Source organism: Equus przewalskii, chromosome 27 (assembly GCF_037783145.1).
Source record: "Equus przewalskii isolate Varuska chromosome 27, EquPr2, whole genome shotgun sequence".
NCBI lineage: Eukaryota > Metazoa > Chordata > Mammalia > Perissodactyla > Equidae > Equus > Equus przewalskii.
In genome coordinates, this window is record NC_091857.1 from 33,169,340 (window position 1) to 33,196,021 (window position 26,682).

At 46.0% G+C, this 26,682-nt stretch overlaps 1 protein-coding gene across 6 annotated transcripts in view; it reads right to left on the minus strand.

Moving 5' to 3' along the window:
* The window catches only part of HLCS (holocarboxylase synthetase), a 199,786-nt gene extending 192,009 nt beyond the window's left edge, over positions 1–7,777 (minus strand). For 2 of the 6 annotated variants that reach the window (XM_008519338.2, XM_070597628.1), the window contains exon 1: positions 7,614–7,777. The gene's annotated coding sequence lies outside the window, so the exon portion shown is untranslated. Of the gene's footprint in view, positions 1–7,084; positions 7,120–7,502 lie in introns of those variants that run through there. The other 4 variants (XM_070597629.1, XM_070597627.1, XM_070597632.1 and 1 more) reach the window with 3 other exon arrangements.
* Between the last annotated feature and the right edge of the window lie 18,905 nt (positions 7,778–26,682).

Below are 26,682 nucleotides of genomic sequence, written 5' to 3' on the forward strand. Positions count from 1 at the left end.
TCCTCAGCAAAAAGAGGAGGATTGGCAACAGATGTTAGCTCAGGGCTAATCTTCCTCAAAAAAAAAAAGATAGTACTACATGTGAGTCGTTGGAGACAGAAAAATGCTCCACAAAATGATCGATCCTAAATGTTTTTCGGGCAAACACTGTGACCCCTTTCAGGTAGCCTTTTGAAGTCTCACGACCACAAGTTCTACCTTTCCCTCCCGACTGGCCTCATGAGGTCTCCCCCCTCAACTGTGGCACAAGCCCCCTCTTCCCTCCTGGGCAGGGGGCACTTTGTGGAGTGAGGGGAGGCCACAGTCATGTGCAAAGGACACCTGTGAGGTTGACTGTTCAAGATCTGGCATATACTAAGCACAAACCTCTCCTTCCTTCCTCCCTTCCTCCCTTCCTTCCTTCCTCCCTTCCTGTCATCCTTCCCTTTCCTTCCTTCCTTCTTACCTACCTACCTCCCAAGCAGTTCTTGCTTTTAAGTCAAATGTGCAGTTTATTTTCCACAGTTAACCGAAAATACCAAATGTAATAAATACAAATTGAAACCTAGATTCAGCAGAGTGGGACTGAAGACTACCAAGGAGAGAGTCACTCTCCAAAGCTACCTGAGAAAGAAGACAGATTACTTCACAGTCAGAGGAGTTGCATAGAAGACAGTGGAATAATAGCTTCGAAATACTGAGAGAAAACAACTCAGCCTAGAACTGCGTACCTGCCCAAACTAGCATTCAAGCTGAGAACAACAAAAAAAAGATGTTTTCAGAAATACAATGACTTGAGAGAGTTTACCACATACAGACCCTCACTAAGGGGTGTACTTCAGGAGGAAGAAACGTTAAAAGAAGAAAAAGTAAAGAGATGGGGAAGGTGTGGCATACAGGAATCGAAAGAGTCCGGGAATCGGTTTTGCTCTGTCCTTTAACAGTTAATTGACTTTATTCCCTTTTTTTTTTTTTTAAAGATTGGCACCTGTGCTAACAACTGTTGTCAGTCTTCTTTTTTCTTTTCTTTTTTCTTTCTGCTTTTTCTCCCCAAATCCCCCCAGCACCTAGTTGTGTATTTTAGTTGTAGGTCCTTCTAGTTGTGGCATGTGGGACGCCGCCTCAGCATGGCCTGAAGAGTGGTACCACGTCCGCGCCCAGGATCTGAACCAGCGAAACCCTGGGCCACTGAAGCAGAAGGCATGCACTTAACCACTTGGCCACGGGGCCAGCCCCGACTTTATTCCCTTTATTTAAAAAAATCTTGTGATTAAAAAAGGAAACACTATAAAGCTTTTAAAATATAGAATATCTTTGTGACCTCCAAATAAGGAAAGACTAGTTAGTCGAGATACTAAGAAACTAATTTTATTTATGTATTTATTGCTGAGGGAGATTTGCCCTGAGCTAACATCTGCTGCCAGTCTTCCTCTTTTTATACGTGAGCCGCCACCACAGCGTGGCCACCGACAGACGAGTGGTGTAGGTCAGTGCCAGGAACAAAGCCCTGGCTGCTGAAGCAGAGCTCACCAAACTTAACCACTAGGCCACCGGGGCTGGCCCAAGAATGCTAATTTTAAAGGAAAAGATTGATATGTTAAAATTAAGAACCTCTATTAAGAGACACTATAAAAAAGACAAGTTGTGGAAGGAGAATAGGTAATACATTATAGATGAGAAGGCATGGAATGAGAACATGAGACAGATAACTTTTATCAGATAACACAACTGATAACGGATCCATGTCTAGAATACAGTATATAAAGAACTCCAATAAGAGAAAGTCAGGAAAAAAGAAGAGGTGCTAACGACTTGATCAAGCGCTTCAGAGACAGTATACCCATTTGGCCAATAAACATGAAAAGGTGCTCAATCTCAAAAGTATATACACTAAAACCTTAGTGAGAATTGGTATAAACCCATCAGATAGACAAGGATCCCCTTGTTCAGCCCCAGAATTGTAGCTTCTACCCTCATGTCTCAAAGATCTAGCCGTGTCCAGTTTTCATCCTTCCATCTTCTGCAGCATTTGCCTTCCTGGCCATCATGTCTCCACCAGTCAGGGAAACAAACCACTCTAGATGTTCAAACGGGGGATTTAAGTATTCAGAATTGGCTACAGACACGATGAAGGTGCTCACACGGCAAACACAGGACAGTGAGGCAACCCAGAGAATAGAAATAGTAGAAAGCCGCTACACACCGCAAGGAGATGGAGTGACCTCAGCCTGGGAGCCAGGGTCTCCTGGTGGAAGCCTGAACCTCACACATCTGTCCTGTGGCAGATGGAGCCACAGGGAAAACAGCTCCTGCTGGAGACCTGGCCAGAGCTAGAGAGAAGGGGGAAATTCCCCTGGCTTCCCCATTCCTCTGGCCTCCTACCATCCCCTTGGCTGAACCTCAGGGGAAGCCAAACAGAAGAGGAACCTCAAAGGGCCCTCGCTCCTTGAGAATCAGGGGAAAGAGGAGGAAGAGGCACGAGGGTGAGTGGATCTGAGAAGAAACATGCCAGTAGCCAGCCCTTGTCCTTTCTGAAACTCTTCCCTTGAGTTCTTTCAAAATTCACTTTTCCATTTCTATTCCTGTGTTATGGGCTGAATTGTTTCCCCCTAAAATTCTCACGTTGAAATCCTAACCCTCAGTGCCTCAGAACGTGACTGTGTTTGGAGAGAGGGCCTTTAAGGTGGTGATTCAGGTAAAATGGTGATTAAGGTAAAAATATAGATGGGCCCTAATCCAGTATGATTGGTGGCCTTCTAAGAGATTAGGACACATAAGGAAGACCAGGTGAAGACACAGGGAGAAGATAGCCGTCTACAAGCCAAGGAGAGAGGCCTCAGAAGAAACCAACCCTGCTGACACCTTGATCTTGGACTTTGAGCCTCGGGACTGTAAGGAAATAAATTTCTTCTGTCTAAGTGCCCTAGTCTGTGGTACTCTGTTAGGCAGCCGGAGCTGACTAATACATCCTACTTCCCAGTAACCCCTTCTGTGTCTCTCTGACCCTCCTTTGAAGCACTGGGTATGAGTGGGTCTTTGCCCCCAACTTCTGGCCTCTCTGGTGGTTCCACTTGCCCTCGGTTTCAGCACCACCCTCCTGGGCGTGATGCTCAGATTCTCCTTGCCAGCTCTGGCCTCTCCCAGGCTCCACTGCCAGGATCATCGCCTCTACATATCTTTACTTGGATATTCTGTTAGTATCTCAAATGCAACATGAGTAAAACCAAATAACATTTTTTCCCACAACTTACCTCTTTATTCTGATTTCTCTCCTGTTAATGACATCACAGTCTCCTTTTCACCTGACCTAGAATTCAGTCATCTTGGAGTCCTTACGCCCCTCCACCCCGCATCCTCTTTATTCCTGTATCAGTGGAGGGCACCTCCGCACGGTCTCTCGAGCGTCTCTCTTTCCCACCACCACGCCCCCAGTCCAGGCCCCCATTCTGCTCTCATCAGAGCTAACACGACACCCTCGCGTGCCCCACAGCTCTGCTTACTCCAGCGCACCTCCACACTTGACCTTCTAAAGTGCGGCTCTGAGCCCATCGCTCCCCTTCCCAGACCCTTCAGTGTCTGCCTCTGCCCACCAGGAAGTTCAGGGGGTCTTGCCTGGCGTTCAAGACCTTCCATTGCACCCTCCTGGCCTGGTCTCCCCTTAGTGCCATCCATCCGTCCATTCATTCATTCCACATCACACCAAGCTCACTGTCCATTCTTTCATTTAACCCACTCAATAACCCAGAAGGGTGCCTACTGTCTCCATCTTGCGGAGGAAATGGAATTTTAGCACCACTGGGAGACTTGGTCAAGGTCCAATGACTAGGTGGGGAAGCTGGGGGTTGAATTTATCTCTTTCTGTCTCCAAAGTCCTTCACTGGATAAACTAGGCACCGGAGAGCGAAGAATGCTCTATGCACAACATTAATACCTTGAAATGAGACTCAAGATCCAAGAGGAACAGCGGCAGAAGGTTCGGGGTGTGCCACTGCTAGCCCCAGGACAGCCTTCTGTATCCAGATATTGGACAGGCTGGGGTCATCCGGAACTTGGACACACCAAGTGGGATTTCACGGAGACCACTGGGCAAGCAGCTGGCTCTGAAAACGCACAAAGCATATACCAGAAGACAAAAGAGGCTTGAGATACACTGTCACAGCTGAATGTCACCAATTCATTACTGTTTTAAGGAATCTCAAGACTAGGAAAACCCAAAGGTAAAAATTACAGGGTCTAAACGCAATGTGGTACCCTGGATTGGATCCTAGAACAGAAAAAGGACTTCAGTGGAAAAATTGGGGCGATCTGAAGTCCGTGGCTTAATTAGTTTTGCACTAACCCACGGTTGTCTAAGATGTTAATACTGGAGGAAACTGGGTGAAGAACTCTGTACTATTTTTGCAACTGAATTTCACTGGCATTTTTTTTCTCTGTCCTTAACTAGCACATCTCCAGCACATCAGTTCATCTCTCTGGAACCCAGTTTTTCAACTGTTTTTAAAAAAAAAAAAGGAGAAACACAAACCAGATCATCTCTAACTGCCCCCTCAAGCTCTAAAGTTCTGGGGGGGGGTCCTAATACATTTACACGTGATTCCACTTACAAGGATGTGATTTGCAGCGACCTCTGACCCACCTTCATATCCCTGGTATTGAGCACTGTGCCAGCACGGCGTAGGTGCTCAATCAACTTTTTGAAACTAAACTGGCTCATGCCTCCATGTGTAAAAGGAGGTAGCACTGTTATCTCTTTTACCCAGTTGGCCACTAGAGAGCGAAGTGGTCACAAAACTGTCTCTATTGAAAGCAAGTTGATCTCCATCCAGCAGAGGGGAGTGGTCCTTTACGTCCCGGGCACGTCAAATTCCTTCCTGGGTGGGGGAGGGGAGTCAGCATCTGTGAGGAGCTTCCTGCCCATCAAACAGAACCTCCAGTTGGGGCAATTAGTACCATAAGCTTCCAGAAGATCAGACAACCCCCCCCCCCCCCCACACACACACACACACACACACGAACACTCAGCAGCCTCAAGACTAAACCATCTCAATGGTTCGGAGACCTAACTGCAAACAAGTGACTACTGACGCTCCAGGTACACGGAGTACATCACTGATTGTCTTCCTAACCATCCGGTCCCATTTCCTGAGTAAAGGCCTCAGGTTTAAAGGGCCGATTATGGAGATCAGATGAATGAATGTGGAAACTGACTAAAACCTTTACAAACAAAATGAGAAAAAGCATTAACAGCGCATCCCTCAGCAGTCTGGGGCTGAGCCTGAGCGCCGTATAGTTAGTATAGTGAAGTTATAGAGGCCAGGATCCAGAGTCAGGCATGCTGGATTCAAGTATTGCCGCAGACCCCCAACTCCCCACACCGACACGTGAATGCATTCAGTGGCCATGTGAACATGGGCAAGGGTCTCTCTTTCCACTGCTCTACTGCAGGAATAATAGCATCCACGAGGATGTGGCCATGAGATGAAGACGGAGCATGGGCACACAGCTGGGGGGTGACTGCTCTGATCAAGGATCAACCCACCTGGACCCAGTCAATAGGAAGGGAATAAAGGGGAAGGTGCTTTCATTTCATCCTCGTGAGAACTCTGGGGTATTATTACCTCTTTTTAACAGAGCAGCAAACTCGGGCTCTGAGGTCTACACAAAGTGAGGCTCCTTTCCCTTAGACCCCGCTGTCTTTCTCAGGCATGGAAAAGCGGGTTCACCTAAAAATTTTCCTCAGCTTGTCAGTCACAGCGCTTGACGTCTCTACCACTTGAACCACCCCTTCAGGTTAAGTCATTTCATCTCCCGACGGAATAAGATTTAAACTGAAGTCAGCATCCAGTCCTGGGCTGCTGCTTTAAATAGTTTCTATCACATTAAGTCAGAAAATATACTGTAGGATCCCCCATTGTGTAGGACGGAGGACAGAAACATTTGAGAGAAACTGCAGCCTGATCATCTGGGTAGAATCGAGAACAGCACCTATCTTAGCCCTGAGACGGGGCAGGAAAGACCACAGCGACAACCAGAGGGGCATCAAGGGACAATGGGGACAGTAAAGGCACTGAGGGGTCAAAAACTAAGTGTCCTCAGGCAGAGTGCCTTGGGAGTATGGAGTCACCCAACGCACAGATGACAGTAACTATCAACAACTAGATAGCCTGAAATGACATACACTGTGGTAACACCCGGCACAGATGCGTCCTCTGAAAACACCATGACAAGGGGCCGATGAGTGACGTCATAACAGAATTTTCTCTTCTCCCTCTGCCAACCTAAACATTTTCTCCTGGGAAGTGAGACTTCTGTGCTTAGGGAAAGCCAATCACTGCTTAAAAGGGGGGAAAAAAAAGTCATACCTATTATAAACCTTTACTACTGTAAATTTCATGGGTCTGGAAAGGGAAGTTTGGTGGGAAAAACCTGTGGGAGAACGGGAACATTGTATACAGCTCAGGTTCCCAGCCCGTGGCCTTGCTTCCTTGTTCTCACAGCATTTATGTTTCCACAGAGGCACCAGTATCGAGTCTCCAGGAAGGGGGGCAGCAAAGCCACCATGCCCCTTGTTGATGTCCCTGGCTGTACAAGTCAACCTGTGATTTTTACAATGCGTTTATGCAAACCCTGCTTCTTAGCCGCAAACGCACTGCAGGCAGTTTGTAATAAAATAACAGTAAATCTGGTGGCATTAAAAGAGAAATTCAGACTGTGGAAAGGGAAGAAGCAACTCAGTAACCACAGGGCCAGCGTGTTCTGTGTTTATGAAATAGTAAATAGAGCCCTTTGCTGGAGAAGCCAAGAGCAGATGATGCTGCTGAATTGGAACTCTGCCTTCTGCAGCCTGCTTTCTACAAGATTCCAGCCCTGGAAGGGTGATTGCATTCAGACCCCATCGGGCATCTCGAATGAGAGAAAAGCAAAATCAAAAGAGCAAGCCGTGATTAAAATATTCTTTTCTATAAAAAAAAAAAAAAAAAAACTCCCCCTAGGCGGGTAAACAGGAGGATCGAAGCGGGAAACCGAGCAGGAGTATCTGGCCCACCCACCAGCGTGTGCCTAGTGCCCCGGGAGGAGCTGCAGCCCAGGGGCCTCAACCCCTTACCTGGCAAGACCAAGCCCAAGGAATCAGCGCCGCACGTCCCCGTGGGCCGAGCCGGACCCCCGCCGCCGCGCTCCCGGCCTCCGCGCCCGCACCTGCGCCCCGCGCCGCGGCCAACGGAGTGGGCGGCCGCCGCCGAAATGCACCCGAGGGGGCCGAGGCGTCGCCGCCCAGCACCGAGCAGGTGGCAGCGGGGGCGTGGGGAACAGTCGGTGGGAAAGGCCAGGACAGCAGACCCCTCGGAGGGGCCCCGCTGCCGAGGCGCGCGCGGCCCCTAACCCTGACCGCGCTCCAGCCGGCTCCGGCCACGACTGGCCCCACTGGCCCGGATATTTGGCTCGTCCAGAGCGCCCTTCTCGCTGCCCTCCTCCGCTTGGCTGCCCAGAACACTGCCTCGCCAACATCCCCAACATCCGCCTACCTGTCCTTTAGGTCTTCATTTAAATGCCAAAATGTCACCTCCTGGGGATGGGCCTCCTCCACTCCTAGGCTAAGAGAGGCTCCCTCCCACCTCCGCTGCAACAACACTCACCCCTTTGCAAGTGTTTGTACCGTGCGTGTCTGCCTTCCCCTGGAGACTGGAAAACCTTGGGGGCAGGGGCCGGATCTGTCTTTATTCCTGGCACATAGTGACGTTGGCTGAAGGTTTTGCTCAATGAGAGAAAAGTCGCCCAAGTGGGCTACTTGTGTTAGGGTGTTTGGAGAAGGAGGTACAGAGTATGGGCTCAAGTTGTTTACTCAGTGGATTTCTTTCCCCAGTGTTACTCCTTCCTTCATTACAAGAGTAACTGAAATCTGGATACTTAACTCTTACTGTCCTTTACTAAGGGCACAAGCAGATTTCCATGGCAACCCTAAGGCTGGATGGATGGAGTCTTAATTCTGCCCTCTGAACCCTGAAACCTTCGTTTTCAGCACAGCAATATCAAACAAGGACTTGAGGCTTCCCCCTGTCTGTTTTGGGGAATAGGGAATTCGTTATCCTGTAGTCTGACCCAGACTGACACACAGTGTCTATTCCAGTACTCCACCGAAAGAGAAGGAAATAAATGGAAAGTCTAAGCATTTGGGGAAAGGAATCATGTCTGACCTCTGGGGAAGCGCTTATGAATGGTTTCCAGAATAACTCTAGGTCAGAGAAAATCTCAGGTGAGAATTTCCCATCACTGCTGAGGTTTCTGGTAAATAGGAGAGCTGGAATTCAGGGGTGATTGGAACTGATATCTTCAATAACATGATTTTTGATGAATACAAAATATTCCACTTTTGGGGCCCGCCTGGTTGCACAGCGGTTAAGTGCTCATGTTCCGCTTCTCGGCGGCCCGAGGTTCGCCAGTTTGGATCCCGGGTGCAGACATGGCACCGCATGGCATGCCATGTTGTGGTAGGCATCCCACATATAAAGTAGAAGAAGATGGGCATGGATGTTAGCTCAGGGCCAGTCTTCCTCAGCAAAAAGAGGAGGATTGGCAGCAGATGTTAGCTCAGGGCCAATCAGGAAGGAAGGAAGGAAGGAATCTTAAATACAAATGAATGTTATCCCTACAAAGTACCCTGTTTTGTTTTATAACTTTATAAAAATAATGTTATTCATTAAGTAGACTTCTTAGCCTTGCATCTTTTCCACTTAGTGTTTCTAAGATTCACACATATACAGTTGGGCATAGCTGCACTTTATTCGTTTCCACTGCTGTATAAGGTTCAATGGTATGTCTAAACCATCATTTGTTTAGCCATTGTTCTGCTGGACATGAGTTATTTCCAGTTTGTTTGCTCTGGCAAACAGTGCTGCTCTGAACAGCCCCTCACTTGTCTCCGGGGCCCGTGGGCAAGGGTTTCTCTGGGTTTGGACCAAGAAGAGGAATTACTGGTTGAGCTAACGTCCAGTGTTAAAAGATAATGCTAAACTGTTTTCCAAAGTAGTTAGACCAATTTATACTCCCATTACCAGTGGTTTTTATTTGTTTCCAACTCAATATCTTTTAGGCCAGGGGCCGACCCGATGGCGCAGCAGTTAGGTTCGCACGTTCTACTTCAGCGGCCCGGGGGTTCACCGGTTCAGATCCTGGGTGCCGACATGGCAACGCTTGGCAAGCCATGCTATGGGAGGCGTCCCACATATAGAGTAAAGGAAGATGGGCATGGATGTTAGCTCAGGGCTAGTCTTCCCCAGCAAAAAGAGGAGGATTGGCCACGGATGTTAGCTCAGGGCTAATCTTCCTAAAAAAAAAAAAATCTTTTAGGCTGAACACTTCTTCTTTTCAATTTTAGGTTTATACTGCTTTTCACAACTGCCTTGGAGAATTACAAGGTTCTCGAACACAAAACACCTTGTGGTTCTTTGTCAGAATCCTCTAGAGGCAACAAGCCAGCTAATTACAAATCTCTTATTGTTCAACGACTAAATTTAGGCCCTGGTGGCTTGGATTAGACCCCTGGGTCCTAGGACAGTGGCAGGGGTGTTACTAACCTAAAAAGTCTGCTGTCAGCTTAGAGTTCTCCCATAACACGAGAGAGTCCTTTGCACAATAGCGGGAGCAGCTGCTTTCAGAATCTCCTGCTATTTGTGGCTCTATGCTCTCACCTCCCATGTTACATACAACCTTCTATTTAAATCAGCCACTCTTGGCATCTTGAATTACTACTCTCTTCTTAAAGGCTATAAAAACATTTACACTCTTTGATTTGGTATTCATAATCCTAGGCATTTATCCTGAAAATGGTAACCAAAGAAGAAAGAAATCAGATTTGTAAAGATGTTAATAGCAACATTGTAAGAGTGATTTTTTTAAATTGAAAATTTTAAACGTTCAACAGGGAGCATATTTACGAAAGTTGTGTTATAGCCACTCAGTAGTACAAAGTATAACAGAGGCGTTTTCTTCTTTCCTGAACCGTTTGAGATTAAGCTGCAGAATTCATGACTCCTCACCCCAAGTACTTCACGGTATCTTTCCTAAGAACGAGAATGTTCTCTTGCGTAACCACATTGCAGTGATCAAATTCAGAAAATTTAACACTGATCCAATAGTATTATCTACTATTCAGTCCGTATTCACATTTGGCCAATTGTCCCAATAGCATCCTCTATAGCAAGATCATTTTTCCTAATTCAGAGTCACACATTTCATGTAATTGTCATGTCTGTTTATCTGCTTTTAACCTGGAACGGTTCCTGAGTCTTGTCTTTGGTGAGCTGGATATGTTTTAATAGTCAGACCCATGATTTTTTAGCTAGTCGCTCAAGTTGAGTTCGTCTGATGTTTCCTAGAATTCAGTTCAGGTTATGCATTTTTGGCACCTGACGTCAGTTCGACCATTATTAGCGATGCTGACTTTGACCGCGTGGTTGAGGTGGCACCCACCGGATTTTTCCACTTCCTTTTTCATTTTCGTAATTAATAATCTGTGGAGTGAGACTTTGAGACTGTGGAATATCTTATTCCCCAACAGGCTTCCACGCAGCAGTTTTTGCATCCATGAATGTTTCCTGCCTGAATCAGTTATTGCTATAATAGTTGCAATGTGGCAACTTTTCTAACTCTATTGTTCAATCAGCGTTTATTAGTTGGTGTTCTGCTGTAAAGAAGAGCTGTCCTTTTTACCTCTATTTATTTGTACGTTTATTTGCTTTTTAGTATCACTCTGGACTCATGGATACTTTTTTTTCTTTTTTTTAAAGATTTTATTTTTTTCCTTTTTCTCCCCAAAGCCCCCCAGTATATAGTTGTATATTCTTCATTGTGGGTCCTTCTAGTTGTGGCATGTGGGACGCCGCCTCAGCGTGGCTTGATGAGCAGTGCCATGTCCGCGCCCAGGATTCGAACCAACAAAACACTGGGCCGCCTGCAGCAGAGCGCGTGAACTTAACCACTCGGCCACGGGGCCAGCCCCATGGATACTTTTTTTTCAATGTGAGAATTCTTTACTGTCCTTACTCATTTTGATGCTCAAATTGCTCCCAGTTTGGCAACTAGAAGCCCTGTCAGGCTGGCCCCTGTGTCCTCCTAACCATCTCCATCATTCTTTGAGCACCACCCGCTCGCAGCTGGCACAGGGTGTTCCTGGCCCATCTTTCACTTTCCCTGCCCCTCCCCAGACAAGCCATTTCTCAAAGGAGCTCTGACTTCTTTTAATGGAGAAAGGTATTTAGAAACCAAGATATGGACACATGGAATGCTCATCGGTGTTGGGGTGCCCTGCTCCCGAAGCTCCTTCAGCAGACAGATCTAGGAAATAGATTCCAATCCACAGAGCTCTTCCTCGCCTCCCTTTCCCCATTTTGTATCACCCTTCTCGAGCAGTGAGAACCCTGCCTCCTAGTAATATCGTTCTATTTACTAATTTGCTTAATCCCTCAGTACCCAGAAAATATTTTCAGAATTGCTATATCAGATCACTACCAAGTGAAGTTCAAAATGTCTTTGTAGTTTTGTTTGCTTATTTACATACAGAAGGTGTATAGTCAAAGAGCTGTGTTCAGAAGTAACTTAGGGGCTGGCCCAGTGGCACAGGGGTTAAGTTCGCAGTTCCACTTTGGTGGCCCGGGGTTCACCGGTTCAGATCCCGGGTGCGGACATGGCACCACTTGGCAAGCCATGCTGTGGCAGGCGTCCCACATATAAAGTAGAGGAAGACAGGGCATGGATGTTAGCTCAGGGCCAGTCTTCCTCAGCAAAAGAGGAGAATTGGCAGCAGATGTTAGCTCAGGGCTAATCTTCCTTAAAAAAAAGTAACTTGTGTTTACTTTTATTTCCTGTGGTTAATTTACTATACAATTTAGTTCATTTGTTTACTTCTGTTTGGATTCAATTTTAGGTTTCTTTTCCCCCCATCTTTGTTGACTTAATTTTATTTTTTTGAATATTAAAACACTCACATTTCCAAAAGTTGAGACTACCAAAAAAAGTTATGCTTGAATAAGTGTGGTTTCCTCCTCGCCTTTCACACCATTCCCACCCACCCACTGTAAGTAACCAACGTATTAGTTTTTAGTTTATTCTTCCTGAGTTTTTTGTGTAGAAGTAAACAGATACTTGAATATTTTACTATTTCCCCTTTTTTTACACAAAGTAGCATAACATGTGTACTCTTTTGTAGTTAGCTTTCTTCACTTATCAATATATACTAGAAATCACTCCATATCAGTTCATAGAGATCTTCCTCTTTTTTTTTTTTTTTTGAGGAAGATTAGCCCTGAGCTAACATCTGCCGCCAATCTTCCTCTTTTTTTCTGAGGAAGACTGGCCCTGACTAACATCTATGCCCATCCTCCTCTACTTTATATGTGAAGACGCCTGCCACAGCATGGCTTGCCAAGCGGTGCTAGGTCCGCAACCGGGATTGGGCCGCGCACCCTGGGTCGTGGAAGCAGAATGTGTGAACTTAACCACTGTGCCACCAGGCGGCCCCCCTCACTCTTTTTAACAACCGCATAGTACTTCATTGTGTGGATGTGCCAGAGCTCATTCACGCAATTGACTGAGATTGTTTCCAAAATTTTGTCGTTGCAAACAATGCTGCAATAAGTAACCTTGAACATACATATTTTTTTATATTGGTGTAGGTGTTTCTTAAGGGTTAGTCCCTAGCTGTGAAATTGCTGGGTCAAAGGGTAAAGGCATACTAAGTTTCATTAGATATTGCCAAATCTCCTTTTATGATAGGATTATACCATCTTGCATTCCCACCAGCAATGTATCAGAGTGCCTGCTTCCCCACAGGCTTTTGCTTTTGACTTTTTGCAAACTTTATAGGTTACCAGTGGTATCTCAGAGTAATGTGCATTTCTCTTATTATGAGAGGAAATGAACATCTTTTCACTTGTTTAAGGGCCAGCTTTATACCACTTTTTGCATATTGCCCATTCATGTCTTTTGCCTTTTCTTCAATTGGATTTTTCGTGTTTGGTTTTAGAACTTATTTATATATTTGGAATATTAACCCTTTATCTGTAATATACGTTGCCAGTCTTTTACTTTATGTACGGTAGGCTTTTGTTTGTGCGTTTGGCTATACGGTTTTTGTTTTTCAATGTTGACAAACGTAGCAATCTTTATTTTTCTTCTTGCATCTGGACTTTGGCTTATTGGAAAGCCCTTGCCCACACCCAGATTATAGAAGAATTCACCCGTGCTTTCTGGCCGTGGGAGGCGGGTCCTGCTCTTTGCCCCGGACACTGGCAACTGGGATACCGGCGTCGGGGACAGTGCCAGCAAGCGGGCGGCGGCGGGCGGGGCGCTGGAACCCAGCTGCTCAGCCGGCCGCGGGCTGCGCGTGCGCACTAGCAAGCGGGCCCGATCCTGCGGTGGGGGCCCAGCGGGGAGGAGCGCGAGGGCGGTGGCGCTGTCCGGTCCCTGAAATCCCATTCGCGGATCTTCCGGAAACCCCGCCCCCTTCTCACCGGCTACAGCGGGTCCCCCGGCCTTCTCCGCTGCAACCCCGCAGCCTTGACCGACGACGCGGCCCGTCCCCGCCAACCCCGACCCCGACCCCGACCCCGACCCCGACCCGGACTCCCGCCCTGCTCCGCGGCGGCCGGACCTACTGTGGAGGCGAGGCCAGGCGGCTCCACCTCCGTGTCCCCGCCTCGCTGCGCCCCCTGGCGGCCGGTCCGGCCTCTGCAGGTTGGGCTGGGGCCGGGGGAGGGCTTCCTGGAGGTCCTCCAGCATCAGACGCTGGACCACAGCCTTAGGGGAGACAGAGAGCCCTTCGGTGTTTCTCTTCTCTCCTCCACGTTGCCCCTGTAGCCCTTGTCTTGTCTTTACCCTCCTTCAGGCTCTCAGGCCCTTACTCCAGCCTTACAGATCCATGTCTCAAGATGTGCAGCAAAAATGGGGGCCCTCCCTTTCCCTCTCTGGTCTGCCTCCCAGAGAGGTTTCATCCCCCTGATAGGAAGCACATGGTGTGTTTTCCAAGCCCGACAACCAATTCTCCAAGTCTCTGCCCCCACTTTACACGCCAGCCGCTGGTGAGGTGCCCAGGCAACCCACATTTCTGCCCAGCTGCCTACCTATTCATGGGTTCCCACGCCCCCCCACTCAGTTGAGTGGTTTTTTTCTTTTCTGAGGAAAGTTAGTCCTCTGTTTTATATGTGGGACACCTGCCACAGCATGGCTTTGATAAGTGGTGCGAACGTTAGTCCGCGCCTGGGATCCGAACTGGGGAAACCGGGCCACAGAAGCAGGTGCAGGAACTTAACTGCTCCACTACCTGGCTGGCCCCCTCACCACTCAGCTTTGATAATTCCCTAGAACAACTCAAAGAAAACAACTCAGGAAAGCGCTTTACTTACTATTACTGCTTTCCCATAAAGGGTACAACACAGGAACGGCCGAATGGAAGAGCTGCAGAGAAGGGGCCGCGCAGAGCTTCCACGCCCTCTTCGCGTTCCCACCAGACTGCACCTCCCTCTAAACCCCTTTGTTTACGGTTTTTATGGAGGTTTCATTTCCGTAAGTGGAGGGAGAGGGGGCGGAAATTTCCACCCCTCTAATCACTTGGTTGATTCCTCTGGCTACCAGCCCCCATCCAGGAGAACACCAATTATCACCTCATTAGCATAAACTCAGATATAATTGAAAGAGGCTCATTATAAACGACAAAGAGCTCTTACTCAGGAAATTCCAAGGGTCTTAGGAGCTTTGAGCCAGGAACAGGGGACAAAGACCAAATGTATTTTTTATAATACCACACTCCTGCAAACCCGTAACCCCACCTAATCGTGAGAAAAATATCAGACAAATTCCAATAGAGGAACGTTCTATGAAATACCTGGATCGACCTCAAAACTGTGATCATCCAAAACAAGCAGAATCTGAGAAACTGTCACAGCCAAGAGGAGCCTAAGCTGTTGGCTAAATGTCATGTGGTTTGCGGATGGGATCCTGGAACAGAAAAAGGACGATAGGAGAAAAAAGGACACTAGAGGAAATCTGAATAAAGTATGAACTATAGTTAGTGATATTGTACCAATATGGGTTTATTAATTGTAACGAATATACCATACTGATGTAAGATATTAATGACAGGAAACTGGTTTATGGGAACTCTATACTACCTAGCAAATTTTCTGTAAATCTAAAACTATTCTAAAAATAAAATTTATTTTTACAAAAACTAAAAGAAAAGGTCCTTCAATTCAGGTCCCACCTTCTTTCAAAGACTGAGCGAGCCAGCCTGCCAGCCTAGCATAAAGATCCTTATGCTCCACTTCAGCTGCCTGGGTTCCGTTCCTGGGTGCGGAACCAACCACTGATGTGTCAGCAGCTGTGCTGTGGCAGTGGCTCACATCGAAGAACCAGAAGAACTTACAACTATACACAACTTTGTACTGGGGCTTTTAGGGTGAAAAAGAAGAAAAAAAGAGAAGAAGATTGGTAGTGGATGTTAGCTTAAGGAGAATCTTCCCCTGAAAAAGGCAGAGAGAGAGAATTTGTAAATGACCACTGCCTTGCTATGTTTATGGTCAGTGTGCTGACAGGTGGGAAGAGATTACTAGAAGGGGAATCTTGAGGTTCTGTAATGATGGATATGTATCAGATACAAAGGGAGTGTGCACACGAAGTGATGCTGACCTGGGCCCTCAGCATCTCAATCAGAATGAGAACATACAAGAGGTCAGAGTGAGGAGAGAAGGGTTGGGGTGAGATTTCTTTGGGGACAGCCCTGGTCTTGCTGTGATTTCATCTCCTGACTCCCCCATCCCCCGGCAGAAACCCAGAGTGCTTGTTAGCCTGTGTCCCACAGTTGGGGGACCCCTCCCTGCCAGACACAAGTCTGACATCACCTGGAAAATCCAGAGAAGAGTGGGCTGACCAACTGCTTTGGTGGCAAGGCTAGGAGCATGCTGCTGCCTGTACTCCTTGAATCAGATGTGGGCCATGGGGAGGAAAGGGGAGGCTGGCATTGGATCATTGAGAGTCTTGTCCAAAAGGGATGCCTGGGGCAGAGGGAGGAAACCTGGATTTCCAGGGCTGAAGAAGAAGTTGCAAGTTAATTCCCAAAACCAAGTCGCATTTGCCAGAACCTGGAGATCTGCAGCCAAGAAGTCTCCAAGGTGGAAATCTCCCAAGAAATGCCCAGAAAACTCATGAGAAGAAAAGGACAGCAACAGCAGGCCCTCAGGCACAGAGCCTGCCAGCAGGTCAGACCTGTCCCAGCCATCCTCCTACCTCTCCCACTCTGGAAGGAGATGGAACCGTGGCGGGGATGGAGGCGAATGGGCAGGGCACCAGGGAGGTCAGCAGAGAGTGGTAACCTCCAACCACACCCGCTTCCTGCAGGCGGGCAGCTGCCAAACCCTGACCGGAGTTGGCCTTAGAATGGAGCTCAAAGGACTGGACATACTAGTTTCTGAATTGAGAATGAGCTTGTGAATTAAAGTGACCCTAACTTTGTCTCCTACCTAAAGTGAGCAGAGAAGTTTTGGACCTATGTTATGGGTTGAATTGTGTCCAGCCAAAAAAAATATTTCGAAGTCCTCACCACCAGTATCTCAGAATGTGACCTTATTTGGAAATGGGGTCTTTGCAGATGTAATGAGTTAGGATGAAGTCATACTGGAGTAGAGCGGATCCTAACCTGATATGACTGACGTCTTTATTAGGAGGCTGTGTGAAGACAGAGACACACAGGGAGAACGCCATGCGAGGACGAAGGCAGAGATTGCAGTGATGCGGCGTACCACCAAAGCTGGGAAGAGGCAGACAACCATTCCTCTACAGGTTTCAGAGGAAGCACATCCCTGCCAAGACCTGGAATTTGAATTTCGAACCTCCAGAACTGTGAGATAATAAAATTCTCTTTTAAGCCATCCAGTCTGTGGTACTTTGTTACAGAAGTCCTGGGAAATTGATACAGCCTATTAGAGTTTTCATCTGGGGCAGGTGAAGATAACTTCCACTGGATGTATTTTAAAGAGATGGCAGGAGGGGCCGGCCCGGTGGCTCAGCATTAAGTGCGCACATTCTGCTTCGGCAGCCTGGGGTTCGCTGGTTTGGATCCCGGGTGTGGACATGGCACCACTTGGCAAAAGCCATGCTGTGATAGGCGTCCCACATATAAAGTAGAGGAAGATGGGCACAGATGTTAGCTCAGGGCCAGTCTTCCTCAGCAAACGGAGGAGGCTTGAGAGCAGTTAGCTCAGGGCTAATCTTCCTCAAAAAATAAAAAAAAAAGGAGATGGCAGGAGATAAAGTTGTGTTCATTATGTCTCATGAGTCATGCGTACAATACAACAGTTACTCCGACTGTCCTGTGGAGTAAATCTCTCCAAGGAACCAAAGCAATGGGACAGGCCCCTGGCACAGAGGCCTATGCCCTTAGGTGGTACCAAAGATAGGAGACCCAGCATTGTGGTGAAAAACCCAGGCACCCTTCTAGGAGCTTCCGCCGCAGATAGAGTCAGGTATGAGCAAAATGGTGTATGTGCTTATAAGGTTATTCATTGAGGCATTGTTTGTAATAACAGAAGGTTGGAAACCACCTAAGTGTCCATCAGGTAGGGACAGTTACATAAAGGTTGGTGCTTCAAGCACTGCAACGCTGCACAGCTCTTTTTTTAAAAAAAAAAAAGGAAGTGAGAAAAAAAGGACAAGGAAGCTCCTTGTGTATTGATATAGAAATAGGAATATCGGAATATAGTAATCTGCCTTTTGAATAAAAGGCAGGGCAGCTGATAAGAAAATAGAACTGTTTTGCTTATATTTTCATAAAGAACACTGAAGCATGCACAAGAAGCTTTGAAGAGTGGGGACAGGGGAATGACGTGGATGGGAGCCAGCGTGGGAAGAAGACTTTTCCCTCTGTCGCTTTTTATGCTGTTATTTCTGAACGCTGTGAACACATGATCTACTCATCAAATGAATAAGAAGAACATCCAGACAGCAGGTTTTCTAGAGTGAGGGGTAGATTGGATATACTGAATAGCAAGTGACTATGGAAATCCCACATGCTCAGCTAAGAGGATAGGAACCGATCAGAGAATCATCAGATGTTTTGAACCAGGACATAGAATCAGGAAAAATCATCTCAAGGCAGTGCATGGTCCAGATGAGAGGGAGGAGAGACCCACATGGAGAAGGCGTGGCATGATCCAGGAGTGAAATGAGAGCTGGGACTGGACATAGAGGGTTTCAGGAAGATCTAAAAAGAAAAATTCCAGGGGCCAGTCTGGTGGCATAGCGGTTAAGTTTGTGCACTCCACTTCGGCAGCCTGGGGTTCCCAGGTTCAGATCCCAGGCACAGACTTACACACGGCTCATCAAGCCATGCTGTGGTGGCATCCCACATACACATTGGAGGAGGATTGGCACAGATGTTAGCTCAGGGACAATCTTCCTCAGCACAGAAAAAAATTGAACTTCTTATATATCAAATGCTGCTTGAAATAAATGGATCCTAGTCATAGAAGTTATGTTCACCATATGAGTGTATTTACTCTAATTGTTTTTGGCATGTAAAATACTGCTTAAGGTTGCTTACGTTTTAGACCTTTATTTTGGTCTAGATTTGAAATTTACATTGATACCATAATGTATATTTCAGCTTCCTAACCTATATGTTAGCTATTTTGAGGGTTTTTTCTCTACGTCCCCGTGTTTAGGGACATCTTTTTTGAGTTGTTTCCTCAGGTTACAAAATCTAGCAATATTTTCTGTTGTGTTCACTGAAAATCTTTAGCTTTATATATGGTAAATATTCCAACTTACGTTAATAAAAAGTTACATGTTTTAGGTGTATTTTTAAAATAAAGATCTTCATCATGCCCGGGAACATTATTATTATTACATCCATATATTATTAATTGATATTTAATTAATTCAGCAAGTATTTATTCAGCATCTATTAGGAGACATGGGGTGGCAAAGATTTCTAGTTGTCTCTTAGTATCCACTCTCTTTTTCCTCCATAATAGCAGAATTTTCAGCTGGATGCACGGTAGTCCAGAATAACCACTGTAATGGACTTCCCAGCCTCCCGTGCACTTGTGTGGCTACGTGACCAAGTTCATCATGGGATTTGAGCAAAAGTGCTGTGTGCAACATTTGGGTCTTATCCTGAAAGGTGAGGGCATGCCTGTCCCCTCCTTGTCTCCACCTTGCGACTTGGAACTTGGACATAGTGACAAGCCACCGTGGATCATGAAGATGATGGCAGCACCTGAGGAGGATGGAGGGAGCCGACACAACCTCACTGAGCTGGACCACCTACCCGCTCCCAGCCACCTCCCTCTAGACTGTTACGTGAGAAATAAACTTCTGTCTTGTGTAAGTCACTGCTCTCGGGGTCTCAGAAGTGCAGCTAAACTTCTGTCTGCACTAATACACAGAGACTGTTCTGGATTCTATAATGCAAGTGAATAATACAGTTCTATTCTACTTGGGAAGATAAATGCTTTGAAACGTAATAGAATTTGGTTGTATAAATGACATTTCTTATGTGTCATTGGGGCCAGCCGCATGGCTGACTAATTGGCTTCTTCTGCTCCGCTTTGGCTGCTCAGGGTTTCGCCAGTTCAGATCCTGGGCGCAGACCTAGCGCTGCTCATCAAGCCATGCTGAGGTGGCATCCCACATAGAAGAACTAGAAGGACCCACAACTAAAAATATATACTATGTACTAGGGGGCTTTAGGGAGAAGTAGGAAAAATTTTTTAAAAATAAAAGGCATTTATTGAGTGTTGCTTATGTACCAGCCACCTGATTTAGGAGCATCCAGCCAAGGGTAAACAATGCCATGGGCTAGAAAGGAGCCAAGTCATTTACCAGGGATGTACCAATCTCTGCCTCTGTCTTCACATCTCCTTCTTCTCCGTGTGTCTCTGTTTCAAATCTCCCTCTGCCTTTCTCTTATAATTTCTCTTATAAGGATATGTGTCATTGGATTTAGAGCTCACTCTAAATCCAGAATGATCGCCTCTGGATTTAAGGAGATCCTTAACTTAAAAACATCTGCAAAGACTCTTTTTCCTAAGTAAGGTCACATTCACAGGTTCTGGGGGTTAGGACCTGGACATGTCCTTTTAGGGGACACTATTCAACCCCCTATTCTACCAATGGAGTACCATCCTGCTGACTTTGGGGACAGCCTGAAGCAAGAAACTGCTACTTACCGTGTGCCATATGTGAATAAAACTCTCTGCTTTCTATATTCTCTCATTTTTGGGGTTAAATCAAAGTACGTAATTAAGTTGAACAACTGCAAAGTACTTCATTTTCTTTTTTTTTTTTAAAGATTTTATTTTTTTCCTTTTTCTCCCCAAAGCCCCCCAGTACATAGTTGTATATTCTTCGTTGTGGGTCCTTCTAGTTGTGGCATGTGGGACGCTGCCTCAGCGTGCTTTGATGAGCAGTGGCATGTCGGCGCCCAGGATTCGAACCAACGAAACACTGGGCCGCCTGCAGTGGAGCGCGCGAACTTAACCGCTCAGACATGGGGCCAGCCCCATTTTTTTTTTTTTTCATTTTCTTCTGAAGGTAACCGCGATCACAGCTACACACTCTCCAACACCTGCTGGGCGCCTGCCATGTGTAGATGCTGTTCTAGGTGCCAGGATACAGCAGAGAACAAAAGCCCTGCCCCCATGCAGCTGATGTCCTAATGGGAGAGGCAGACAATAAATAAAACATACGGACAAAAATATAGCATGTTGGGGCCGGCCCGGTGGCCAAGTGGTGAAGTTCACATGCTCTGCTTCAGCAGCCCAGGGTTTCACCAGTTCAGATCCCGGGTGCAGACATGGCACCGCTCATCAGGCCATGCTGAGGTGGCGTCTCACACAGCACAACCAGAAGGACCTACAACTAGAATATAGAACTATGTACTGGGGGCTTTGGGGAGAAAGAAAAAAAAGAGGATGTTAGCTCAGGGCCAATCTTTAAAAGCAAAACAAAACAAAAAATCTTTATCTATAGTATGTTAAATGTAATAGACACTTTAAACCGGTATCATCATCATCAAGGAAGTCATCATCTTCAGGAGACACTTGACTAAAGACCTGAAGAAGGTGAGGGGACAAGCTGTGAGGATATCTGGAAGGACAGTGTTTCAGGCAGAGGCTCCGAGAGAAACGATTGTGCCTGCGATGTTCCTGGTCCACAAACGGTCCAGAAGCCTGGGGCTCCAGAGGGAGGGGTGGAGGGGAGAGCAGTAGATGAGATCCAGAGGCAAAGGGAGTGGGAAGGAGATCAGGGGGCTCATTGCCTTGGTCCTGGCTTTAAAGCAGGGAGTGTCTGTAGATGAGATGGTTCCAGCGTCCAGATGTCAGTCATCACGTGGTTAAGCTAAGGATGTCCGCAGTCACAGAGAGAAGCTTGGTTATGAACCATATCCAATTTCCCCCTCTTTCACACCTTAAATACAACCTTCATGTTAAAACAAATTTTTTTTCAAAAGCAAACTCAAGCTTTAAAGTAACTTTTCAAAACCAAATACATTTAATCTAGTAATTTCATTTCTGAGTACATACCCAAAAGAACTGAAAGCAGGACTCATATGAATGCTTTTCATAGCAGTATTATTCACAGCAGCCCAAAGGAGGGAGCAACTCAAGTGTCCATCCACCAGATTCATGACTGGATAAACAAAAGTGGTCTGTCCGTACAACGGAATATTATTCAGCCTTAAAAAGGAAGGAAATTCTGGCACCTGATACAACATGGATGAAGCTTGAGGACATTATGCTGAGTGAAATAAGCTGGTCAACAAAAGGACAGGGACTGGCCTGGTGGTATAGTGGTTAAGTTTGGCACACTCCGCTTTTGTGGCCTGGGTTCATGGGTTCACATTCCAGGCACAGACCACACTGTTTGTCAACCATGCTGTGGTGGCATCCCACATACAAAAACAGAGGAAGATTAGCACAGATGTTAGCTCAGGGCCAATCTTCCTCATCAAAAAAAAAAAAAAAAAGGATAAATACTGCATGATTCCACTTATACAGTGTACCTAGAATAATCGAACTCATGGGACAGAAAGTTGAATAGAGGTCACCAGGGTCAGAGGGAGGGGGAAATGGGAGTTATGATTTAATGGATACAGAGCTTCAACTGGGATGATGAAACTATTCTGGAGATGGATGGTGGTGATGGCTGCACAACAATGTGAATGTACTTAATGCCACTCAATCATATACTTAAAAATGGTTAAAATGATAAATTTTATAGTATTTTTATCTTACCATAATTTTTAAAAATATAATTAATTAGTTTTTTAAAACCCCAAAACAAATCTCTCTTAATCCCATGGAACAAATACACTAATTTTTTTTTATCTCCAAAAAATCTTTCAGAAAATAACCACATCAACGGCAATAACCTCTCGGTAGCTTCTGAACCAGCTTTCAAAGGTGCAGAGCACTTTGTGGCACGGATCACAGGAAACGGGGTCTGCCCAACAGAAGGAAAGGAAACGGTCATTTTCCTGCTTGTCTTCAGCACTGTTTACGTAAAAATATTCTGCCTTCTAAGATGTTTTGACTTTTGGTATTCTCCTCCCAGGCAAGCCGGAAACCCTGAGGTTATCATCTTCACTCTTTGTTTCTAAGCAATGACAGAAAATCAGCTTTTGAAAAAGAATTTTTAATTAAAGAGAACAGAGTAAGGAATAACATCACAGTTTTATCTATCTCCCTCATCACCTCCCAGGCAGGAATTCACGCACTTGAAGTTATGCAATTTTTCCCAGTTTATAAACCACAGGCCTAATTAAGTTTCTTAAGATTTCTATATCCTTAGTCAAATTACTTCCTCTGTCGTAAAAGTCTTCCTTGGACCCAAAAAAGTTTAAGAAGTAATTACACTTGGTAACACAGAAGTCCTTTGAATTTCCAACTATCTCAGTAGCAGTTTATTCCTTTTACTGTTTTCTAATTCATCTACCACAGAAAGAAGAACTTTAAAAACAATACCTTTATTCTGTATCACCAATGAATTTATTTTTCAACCAAAACATGCATAACTATTGATTTTACTAATGGTTTGTGGAGTGACACTTCACCTCTTTGAGGATAGAGTATCTACGTAAATTATTTGGAATTCTTCTGTTTAGGAGACTGGCTTCTTCTCCCCATATAGTCACCTATTCAATATTTATTGATATCAATATGAGCTCCTTGATATTTGTTTTATACTTTGGGTTATAATCCAATACTACTTTATTTTGTTGCTCAAATTGTCCCAGCTTTTTTTTTTTTTTTTGAGGAAGATTATCCCTGAGCTAACTACTGCCAGTCCTCCTCTTTTTGCTGAGGAAGCCTGGCCCTGAGCTAACATCCATACTCATCCTCCTCTACTTTATATGTGGGACGCCTACCACAGCATGGGGTGCCAAGCAGTGCCATGTCCCCACCCGGGATCCAAACCGGCGAACCCCAGGCCGCCGAGAACAGGAACGTGCGAACTTAACTGCTACGCCACCAGGCCAGCCCGTCCCAGCTTTGGCCACGTGGTCTTACAAGTGCTTGGCAGAAGGAAAAACAAACAAAGACAAAACTGAGTGTCTACCTTGAGTACGTGTTGTGTTGGGTCCTTTCACCCTTTAAATTTATTTTTTGTAGCTTTCACTTTCCAAAGCCTGTGTACCACTCATGAGCATGAGTCCTGGCTCTCAACCAGACGGTGACTTTACACCAATTACTTAACCTCGCTGAAGCCCAGTTTCTTAATTTATAAAATGAAGATAATGCCTATCAGCAGAGTTGGGGTCGATTAAATGGATAACATAAAATTAATATATGCTCCATTGGAAGCGGCCCCGCAGCGGAGTTGTTACGTTCTCACGCTCTGCTTTGGTGGCCCAGGGTTTTGTTGGTTGGGATCCTGGGTGCAGACCTAGCACCACTCATCAGGCCATGCTGAGGTGCCATCCTATATGGCAGAACTAGAAGGGCCCACAACTAGAATATACAACTATGTGCTGGGGGGCTTTGGGGAGAAGAAGAAGGAAAAAAAAGATTGGCAACAGATGTTCGCTCAGGGCCAATTAAAAAAAAATACATATATATATACATGCTCCATAAAAGGACAAATCATCACCAATCAATTGCCCCAAGGAACTCAAAGGAGGTTTCAGAAGGTTTTTTTTTTTTCCAAATTCTTGTTTAATTATGTTAAGAGATGCAATTACCAACCACCCTGAACGGGTCCAAACGCCACCACAAGAGCAACATCTGTGCAGACTGGCAGCAAAGTGCCCAAGAGATGACCTTTGCTTCATGTTAATGTTAAGATCTCTGCCCCGGGAGAAACTTAGGCCTTATTACCATAACATGCGATGTATGTGGAAGCACATTTCCCAACTGAGCCTGCACAAACGAATACCACCTCTACATGTGATGACGAAACTTCCCTTTTGAGTATTCATTCCCCATCTAAAACAAAAGGCCCCTGCTCAGAGAGCCACCGCTTTGGAAATATTTCCCTGTGGGCTCCTTATTTGCTGCAGATAAATCTTACTTTGTGTGACAACTACTTTCAGGGAAGGCTTTGATTTCAACTCGTCAGGAAGTGGACCCACTTTGGTTTGGTAACAAAATCATTCCAATTATATGAGGTGCCTAGACTAGTCGAATCAATAGAGACAGAAGGTAGAATGGTGGTTTGAGGGGTGGGGGACTGGGGAATGGGGAGTCAGTGTTTCATGGATACAGAGTTTCAGCTCTGGATGATAGAAAAGTAGTGGCAATGGATGGTGATGACGGCTGCACAAGAATGTGAGTGTACTTAATGCCACCGAATTGTATTTGAAAATAGTTTAAATGGTACATAGTATGTTATGTATATTTTACCACAATTTTTTTTAATGAATGACTTTATTCTTTTTTATTATTATTATTGAGGAAGACTGGCCCTGAGCTAACATATGCTGCCAATCTTGCTCTTTTTGCTGAGGAAGACTGGCCCTGAGTTAACATTCATGCCCATCTTCCTCTGCTTTATATGTGGGAAACTGACCACAGCATGGTCTGACAAGTGGTGCGTAGGTCTGCACCAGGGATCTGAACCGGCGAACCCCGGGCCACCAATCTGGAATGTGCGAACTCAACCGCTGCAACATCAGGCCAGCCCCTACCACAAAGTTTTCTTTTCTTTTTTTTAATTTTTTTTTTTTTTTTGAGGAAGATTAGCCCTGAGCTAACTGCTGCCAATCCTCCTCTTTTTGCTGGAGAAGACTGGCCCTGAGCTAACATCTGCGCCCATCTTCCTCTACTTTATACGTGTGTGGGATGCCTACCACAGCATGGCTTTTGCCAAGTGGTGCCATGTCTGCACCTGGGATCCGAACCGGCGAACCCTGGGCCACTGAGAAGCGGAACATGTGCACTTAACTGCTGCGCCACCGGGCTGGCCCCTAATTTTTTTTTTTGACCACAATTTTTAAAAAGGTAATATATGCTCATCGCTGAAAGTTTAGGAAACATTTTAAAAATGTTTTAAATCCTTAGTAATCCTAGTACTCAGTGGCCATTTCTGTTTTGTCGTCTGCAGCCTCTGTGTACAGGTTGGATCCTACTCATACAATTTTGCCCTTTTAACTTTATATCATAACTGTTTTCACATGCTGTTCAAAACTCAGTAAACATTTCTATCAGCTGCATGATATTCCACCATCATTTATTTAATCATTGCCATATTTTTCAACATTATAAATAACACTATAATGAACATCTCTCTGTGATTAAAGATATCTTCATTCCCATTTCAAAATATATCTTAGGTATAGATGTGGAACTAGAATTACTGGACCAAGAGGTGAACTTTTTTTTTCCTGAGGAAGATTTGCCCTGAGCTAACATCTGTGCCCATCTTACTTTATTTTGTATGTGGGATGCCACCACAGCATGGTTTGACGAAAGGTGCTAGCTAGGTCCACATCCAGAATCCAAACCAGCCAACACGCCCCAAACTGGGGCTAGGAACTTAACCACTACCCCACCCATCTGCTGGAGGTAAACCTGTTTTAAAAAAAAAAAAAAAAAAGATTGGCACCAGGGTGCCCGGTGGCCAAGTGGTTAAGTTCCCATGCTGCACTTCAGAGGCCCAGGGTTTCGCCAGTTCGAATCCTGGGTGTGGACATGGCACCACTCATCAAGCCATGCTGGGGCAGCGTCCCACATGCCACAACTAGAAGGACCCACAACTAAAAATACACAATTATGTACCGGGGGGTTTTGGGGAGAAAAAGAAAAATAGAATCAAAAAAAGAAAGATTGACACCAGAGCTAACAGCTATTGCCAATCTTTTTTTTTTTTTTTTTCTGCCTTTTCTCCCCTTGGCTGTCCGGCCCCCAAGGCAGGGAGGGCCCACGCGGAGCCGGAGGCTTCTGTAGCCGCCCCCCAAAACCCGCGGTCGCCCTAAAGAGGTGGACACGAGAGTCTCCGGAAATCTCGGGACCTAGATGCTCACGCGGGAACCCTAGCCCCGAGGGCAGCGGGAGACCCCCACAGGGGCGAGAAGAAGCCAGGGACCTCTCCCCTCCCGCACGTGGCGGAGGAGGCCCCTTGGCTAGCGTCCCGTCACCCCTCACCCAGAGGGAGCGCGCCCTGCGGAAACGCCCACGGCCCCCGCCCCCACCCGTGCGCCCTCCCCGGGCTTCCCGT